The sequence below is a fragment of the Zea mays genome, chromosome 4, assembly GCF_902167145.1.
Source record: "Zea mays cultivar B73 chromosome 4, Zm-B73-REFERENCE-NAM-5.0, whole genome shotgun sequence".
Classification (NCBI taxonomy): Eukaryota; Viridiplantae; Streptophyta; class Magnoliopsida; order Poales; family Poaceae; genus Zea; species Zea mays.
The window spans coordinates 158,927,761-158,935,773 of NC_050099.1; positions in this window are offsets into that span (position 1 = coordinate 158,927,761).

Genomic DNA, 8,013 nt, shown 5'->3' on the forward strand with positions numbered 1-8,013 from the left:
GCCAGGGGCTCCTCTGTTGTTGTATGTGGCAGCTTCGCACTCAGCAGTAAGTGCGGCACTTGTGCAGGAGAAGTTTGATGGACAAATCAAGAAGCAGGTCCCAGTATATTTTGTATCTGAGGTCCTTAGTGTCTCAAAGAAAAATTATACAGAACTGGAGAAGGTGTTGTATGCCGTCCTAATGGCATCCAGGAAGCTTCGGCATTATTTTCAGGCATATAATATTATTGTTCCTTCTTCGCAGCCGTTGAAAGATATCATGAGAAATAAAGAAGCTACTGGCCGAATTGGAAAATGGGCTGCGGAGCTTAATGAATTTTACATTGATTATGTGCACAGATCCTCGATCCAGTCTCAAGCATTGGCAGATTTTATTGCCGACTGGACGCCAGGGGCTCAGGGCGAAGAAGCGAATAAAGATGCCGAAGCATGGACAGTGTTTTGTGATGGCTCCTGGGGAACCTTCGGAGCAGGAGCAGCTGCTGTTTTGGTTTCACCGTCCAAGGTTAAAACTTGCTATGCAGCAAGACTGGACTTCAGCTGCACAAATAATATTGCTGAGTACGAAGCCTTGCTCCTGGGTCTTCGGAAACTAAAGGCGATGGGGATCAGGAGGGCGATCCTTAAAACTGATTCTCAGATTGTTTCGGGTCATATTGACAAAAGTTGCAAGGCTAAAGACCCGAAGCTTGAAAAATACCTAGACACAGTCCGAAGGATCGAAGCTTCCTTCGAAGGATTTTCTGTTAAGAATATCCCTCGAGGGCAAAATGAACATGCTGATTTGTTAGCCAGGTCTGCAGCACAGGGGCTGCCGCTACCTTCGGATGTATTCTTCGAAACAATAAAGGCACCTTCAGTGGAGTTACTTGAAAGAGCAGTTCTTACTATTTCTCCTGTGTACAGTGAAGATTGGAGAACTGAAATAATTTCTTACCTTCAGGGCAACTTCCTATCAGATGACGAAGCTTATAATAAAAGAATAGAGGCAAGAGCTCGTCCGTATATCATTATAGAAGGGGAGTTATACAAGCATGGAGTTTGTGCCCCGCTGCTCAAGTGCTTGTCTAGAGCCGAAGGTATAGAGTTGATGAAGGAGATACATGCAGGCCTTTGTGGATCCCACATCGGATCCAGGCCGTTACTTGGAAAAGTGTTCCGTCAAGGATTTTATTGGCCGAAGGCAGCTTCGGATGCAGCTGAGTTAGTTCAAAAGTGCGAAGGTTGTCAGAAATGTGCAAGAGATCAAAAACAACCTTCGTCTTTGACACAGCTAATACAACCCATCTGGCCATTGCAAAGGTGGGGCCTCGATTTGCTGGGCCCATTACCACCGGCTCAAGGCAATCTGAAATATGTTGTAGTTGCTGTGGAATATTTTTCCAAGTGGATTGAGGCGAAGCCATTAGCTACAATAACTTCGGCCACTGTCCAAAAATTTTTCTGGCAGAATATTGTCTGTCGCTTCGGAGTGCCGAAGGCTATAACTGTAGATAATGGAACACAATTTGACTCCGAAGAATTCAGAAATTTTTGTGATCAAATTGGCACGAAGATCCACTTTGCGTCAGTCAGGCACCCGGAGTCGAATGGGCTTGTTGAAAGGGCCAACGGCATCATAATGACAGGAATAATGAAGCTAATCTTTAATCAACCAAGGGGAAAGTGGCCAGATCAGCTTACCAAAGTGGTATGGAGCCATAACACAACAACATCAAGATCTACAGGCTTTACCCCATTTAAGTTGTTATTTGGTGACGAAGCAATAACCCCGGAAGAAGCCAAAGCTGGATCAATAAGAGTGGTAGCTTCGGCAGAATCAGGTCCCGAAGATACTTGTCTCGTGGAAAAAGATGCCTTAGAAGGGATCAGGCTTCAGGCCGTGGAGAATATCAATAAGTACCAGGCTGAAACAGTTAAATGGCGAGATAGAAAGGTCCGGCTAAAAAATATTGAGCCAGGACACTTGGTGCTTCGGAGAGTGGCCAATCCGGATACAGTGGGCAAATTGCAACTGAAATGGGAAGGGCCTTTCTTAGTAGCATCTTCGTCAAGGCCTGGTTCGTACAGACTGAAGGACATGGATGGCAATGAAATTCCAAGATCTTGGAATGCGGATGAGCTTCGGCGGTTTTATGTATAACTCGATGTAATTTTGACTTTTCTTTTCTTTTTCATGGCACCCTTTTCCTTTCTAAAGGGGGAGAAAGGTTTTTAATGGGGCCATCTTATGTAATTTCCTTTTTAGTTTTATAAGAGCAAAATCCCCCAAAGAATGTAAATGTAAAAGCTGAGAGCGCACCATCGAGTGCCGAAACTAAAAAAGAGAAGAAGCTCCAAAGACGTCCCTAAGGGGATGCAGAGCTCACAGCGAAAAGTCAACGCTGATTCCGCCGAAAGTAAAAGGCGAAGAAGCTCCAAAGTCGTTCCTAAGGGAATGCAGAGCTTATACCGTCTAAGTAAAAGACGAAGAAGCTCCAAAGACGTCCCTAGGGGGATGCAGAGCTTACAGCGAAAAGTCAACGCTGATACTGCCTAAGTAAAAGGCAAAGATGCTCCAAAGTCGTTCCTAAGGGAATGCAGAGCTGACGTGTGTTTGCTCCTAAGAAAATGATGGATGAGTGTGGCTTCGGACATACGCTTCGGACATTCATTTGCACATTACATCATGGCATTTGCATGCATAAGCATTCATTCATAGCATTTGTGTTCCTAAATGGTTGCTTCGGCACAGAGAAAAGTTTCGGATAAATGGTTTGTTATGATTCGTTATGTAAAAGAAAGGTTTCGAAGAAGTGGTTTTTTATGAATCGTTGTGTATAAGAGTAGCAGTCTTTTATGTTTTGTTATGTAAATAAAAGCTTCGGCAGATAAGAGTAGCAGTCTTTTATGTTTTGTTATGTAAATAAAAGCTTCGGCAGATAAGAGTAGCAGTCTTTTATGTTTTGTTATGTAAGGAAAGGCTTCGGCAAAAAGAGGAAGCGGCCTTTTATGCTTCGTTGTGTACGAAAAGAAGGGAAGGTGTTTTTTCGCCTTCGGCTCAAAAAACTAATTTCGTCCACATCAAAGCACCTCAACCGAAGGGTAAGAATATATTACAAGGTATGTACAAAGTTCCTTGAAGAACAGTTTAATTCTATTTACAAGAGTTGTTACAAAATTATCCTGAGTTTTTCTAAAGCACACTTCTGCTAGTCTTCATTAAGCTTCAGCTTCGACGACAACTTCGGCGACATATCCTAGGCATCATCTTCACCTTCGTCATCCTACATGAGTCAAGGAATCATAAGAATCAAGCCCAAAGGAAAAGGTAAGCACGAAATGTCATTTCTTACTGGTTTAAGATGACTTCGGGCTTCGTCTCCAGCTTTCTCTCGCCCGCCCTTTGTCCATACCATTTTTATAAATCTATTGGAGATACTTCGGGCGAGGTCGGGCATATCATCCAGGATTGATGAAGATAAGGTGAAGTTGGGCCTGTTGACAACCTTTCCATGCTCGCAGCCGGCCTTCAGAAATGCAGCAGCGGTACCCCGAGAAGCTACCCAGGCACAGAAGTCGCCGTGCCCGGCTATAACTTCGTCAAGCTCTTCGATTTCAGCTTCAATATGATCGAAGGCCTGGGGTAAATTTTCCGCCGAAGGGTTAAATTTCCCACTGCTGGCTCCAACAGAGTAAAATATCTTCTTTAATCGTCCAATACAATTATTGCCAAAGTTCAAGCATTTGTCTTGAAGGCTTGTTAATGCTTTCTTCAATTCTGAGCTGGTCTGGACTTCGGCTTTAAGCTTCGAATTCAGTTCTAGCTTCTCCTGATCAAATTGTTTTGATTGATTGATAAGCTTCGAATTTAACTCTAATATTTTAGCCTCAGTTTCAGCCAGCAAGCCTTCGGTCGATTGGAGCTCGAAGTCTTTCTTTTCAATGATGGCAGATTGCTCTTTTATTTTGCTTTCCAAGTTTTCAATTATAGCTTCGTGCTTTTTGTCCTCCAAGTCTTGTTGCATCTTCAGAGCTTTGCTCAGTAGCATGCTCTGAACAGAAACAACTTATGTTAAGTAATATTTTCATTGTTAACGGCAATAAAAACCAGAGAAAAAGGTTGTTTACCTTGAAGTTAGAATAAAACAAGCTGCCGACGATATGTTGTCGTCGGTAGCGGCTGATGTCTGTCTCTAGCTTCGGAAAACCGATACTCTTCGATAGAGTACCGATTACCTTAGCTCCAGTCTGGTCTCGAATACAGCCTAGTTTTTCATCATCTACACCCCCAAATAGGAGGGCACCTGACTTGTAGCCGCAAGACTTGGCGTAGTCTTTAAGTTCTTCTATTTCGTCCTTCGTCAGTTTTTGCCCAACTAAGTTCTGGAAAGAGTAGGCTTCGTCGTCCGAAGGGTCTTCGGCTATTTCTTTTCCTTTCTCAGGCACTGTGGCCATGGTTTTTTCAGTAGTAGCACCAGCTTCTTCCGCAGCCATGTCTTCCAAAATCTTGTTGATATTCTTAATCGTGGTTTCTAAGTTTGTATCTTCGGCTGTAGCGGCTTCGGTAGCCGCGACCTCCGAAGCTACGCCTTCGACGATTGCTGTACCTTCGGCAGCTGCCGTTTTTTGGATTGATGCCCTTGGCGGCGTCTTGTCGATAACCTCAGTTACCGCAATGATTCTTTGCCGTTTGGGTTTGTTTATCTTCGATTGATCCGGCTTGTCCACCTTTTCAAAAAGCTTCGTCAGTTGGAGCCCTAATGGACTTAGCTTTGTAGGCATGGGTTCAGTCATTACCTTTAAAATTTCCTCCACGTCGCTGGTAGAAGGCGGTGTGGGGGTCCCCTCTTCTTCGGGTGATTTGCGCTTCGGAGCAGATATTTTTCCTTTTTTGAGAATTTTCTTCTCCTTTGCTGGTCTTTCTTCATCCGTGATCGGAGTTTCGGCTATTCTTTTTCTTTTAAGGCCCTCGGCACCCTTGTTCAATTGTTCATAGTCTGGGTATTCGAAGCCTAGGGCGTCAAGCACTCGGTTCAACCTTCGTTTCGGTCGGGCACCGAAGGCTGCTGTCATTAGTTGATCCTCTTTTTTGGAGTAGTTCCCCAGGATTTCGTTGCACATCACTTCAACAGTCTCTAACCATTCTTTGCAGGGTTTTTTGAAGAACTTCTTGAACTTGAAGTAATAGGGAAGCCGGACAAGCTCCCCCTTCTTCTTCTCTCCCTCCAGCTTCGGCATCTCCCACTCTTTTAGAGTAGGGAAAACTCTGAATGCCAAGAACTCTTGAACTAGATCCCTGGTGCCAATATGTTCTGAGATAATTTCAAATTCACCCAGAGCAGCCCAGGTGGGACCTTTTAGGTCGCCAATGCGGCATTGCGGCCTTGTCTCTCCGAAGATTAACTCCAGAGGGCTTTGTACCAATTTTTCTTTGTCTTCATCGACTTTTACATAAAACCACTCAGATTTCCAACCTGCTGGCCATTTGCTTCGGTAGCTGATGACAGGACACTTTGTTGTCTTCCGGTAGGCAAAATTATAGCAACCGAAATTATCATGTAGCCCATCTTTTCTGGCCTTTGTTTGGTAATGTAATTCGTGAGCTCGGCAGAAGCTGTCAGCAAATGGTTCCACAGCTTGGCTTCGGAGGGCCCAGATATAAACATTGAGCCTAACGATGGCGTTAGGAGTCAATTGATGAAAGTAGATACCAAACCTCCTTAGTATCTCCGCAACAATACCGTGGAGAGGGAATCTAAGCCCGGCTTTTAAAAAACTCTTGAAAATAACAATCTCATCCTTCCTTGGCTTCGGGGTGGTTTCTTCTTCCCCGAAGCGGAGTAGCTTCTTCTGGTCCTCATTGAAATAACCTGCTTTCACCATCTTCGAAAGGTCAGCTTTTGAAACAGTTGATTTCCCAAAATCCAGGTGACTGGGCTTGCTGGGCGTAGCAAGGTGATAGTCATCTTCGGAGTCAGTCCCTTCAATGTTTTCTTCTCCTTCGGCAGTTGTTGGGCCTGCTTCAGCAGCAGGCATTTCTTCTGTAGTCAGTAGACCGGAACGCTGCATTGCTTCGGAGATGGGCACAGTGTCTGAACCTTCGGCTTCGTCTCCCTCACGCACAACTTTGGCAGTAGATCGTATTCTCGCCATTTGATTCTAAGTTTGGGAAGTCAAAAACTTTTTACTTTTTTCTTTTCTCCGAAGCTCTTCTTTCTGACGAAGCGGACGTTGAGAAGCACCTTCGTTCGATTTTGGGACTTAAGCTTCGGCTATGATGGAAAATTTCGGCAGCAAAACAGTGCAAATAGCAATGAATGCTGTGGTAACTTCACAACTACTTGTCAGTTTATATAGTGCTGCAGGTAAGAAGGCGAAGCGGCGGAATTGTTACACCAGGCGCGCAGTAACTTGTACCCGCTGCGCAGTGGACCGCAAGGATCAAACAGTAACTCTGCAAGGTGGGACCGACACGCGCTCGGAAGTCGGATCGTTTCTCCGCAACGAGCTCAGGGAAGGTGTTTTTTGGACCTTCGGCTTCCCGAAGCTGAAGAGGCTTTTTTCACGGGTCAAGCTCGTTACGAAGAACGATCTAGCACCGCGAAAGGGGCTACTGTTGGGGTCGTGCTTCGGTGCGCCGAAGGTCTCACACGAAGAAGCAGCTTCGGCCGAAGTCGTCTCCAAGAGATGGCCGAAGGTCCCTTTTCATGGAGCTTCGGCGTTTTAAACCGACATAGAGATAGAATGACCTTTTTATACATATAGGTCTGAGTCAATGCTGTAAACTTTCGCAAGGGGCATAATTGTAATTTGTCACGGGCTGCGACCTGTGCCTATAAATAGATGAACAGTACCTCTGTACTGTTCACGTGAACCTGTCATTTGCTTTCGCATCACGCTTGTACTTTTGCCTTCCGCAGGACCGAAGGTACATTTGTAATTCAAAGTCATTTATATTCATTAATACAAGTAGAGATAATTCTATGACAATATTTAAATGTTTATTTCATATTCTATGATTTATGTGAATGCTTCATTCTTCGTTGTTATGCTTACGAAGGTATGTCCTTCGTAACCTTCGTCTGAGATGCTTTATATCCCGAAGGGATATATCGTTATGGAGGACGAAGGACCTTAACACTTAACATTTTTTGTGTTGCCTTGTTCTTAATTCTTAGCATTTGAGAACAAGTCCCCAACATTTAGATATCTCAAATTAATTTTAGCCACTAACTATTAGCTCTAGCGCATTCAAACAACCTTTAACCCTATTTATCAAAGCATCCGTACCTTTCGCTGCGAACAGGCAAGAGGGTAGGCGCCATCGAGCGAACAGCCACAACAGCCGGCCAACGAAGTATAGCGCACTCATACCTATGGTGACAATGGGTTATAAGATTTAACGATTGAGTCGGATTAAAATTGAACCCTATTTCTATTCATTTTTGAACTAAAATTTATTTAAATCTCTATCATTTTGTGAAGCATTTTGATCATGTTCTATTACCACCTCTACTCATAACCTGAAGACTGGTCGGAGTTTGTTTGTTCCGCCCCGCCCAAAGCTCCAAACCCTGAGGGGTGCAAATTGGGTGGCCGCTCTAGGCCCCCGAAGTTATGGGGCCCCTAAATATGTACCAAGTATACGATGTATACTATAGATTTTTAGTACTTGGTCTTATTTTAGTTATCATTTTGTATTTTAGTTATCATTTTGTAGTTTCTTTAGCTATTCATTAACCGTGGCTTGTTTGAAATCTAATAAATGAATCGATGAGCCTCCCACAGTTTTAGAGGAAATAAATTGTTGCAAATTGCTAATGTGACACGTCGACGCACTAAGTGTGTTTTCGTTAGATACATGTAGCCATAGTGTATAGTGTACTAGTCCTTATATTATATGTATGTGTATTTTTTTCAATCTCACATTATTACGTATAGGGTCCAAAAGCCAAAAATTTTGTCCCAAGCTCTTATCTTACCTTGGCACCAAGTGATTAAAAGGCCAAGGTAACAGATTTTTGGATGCTC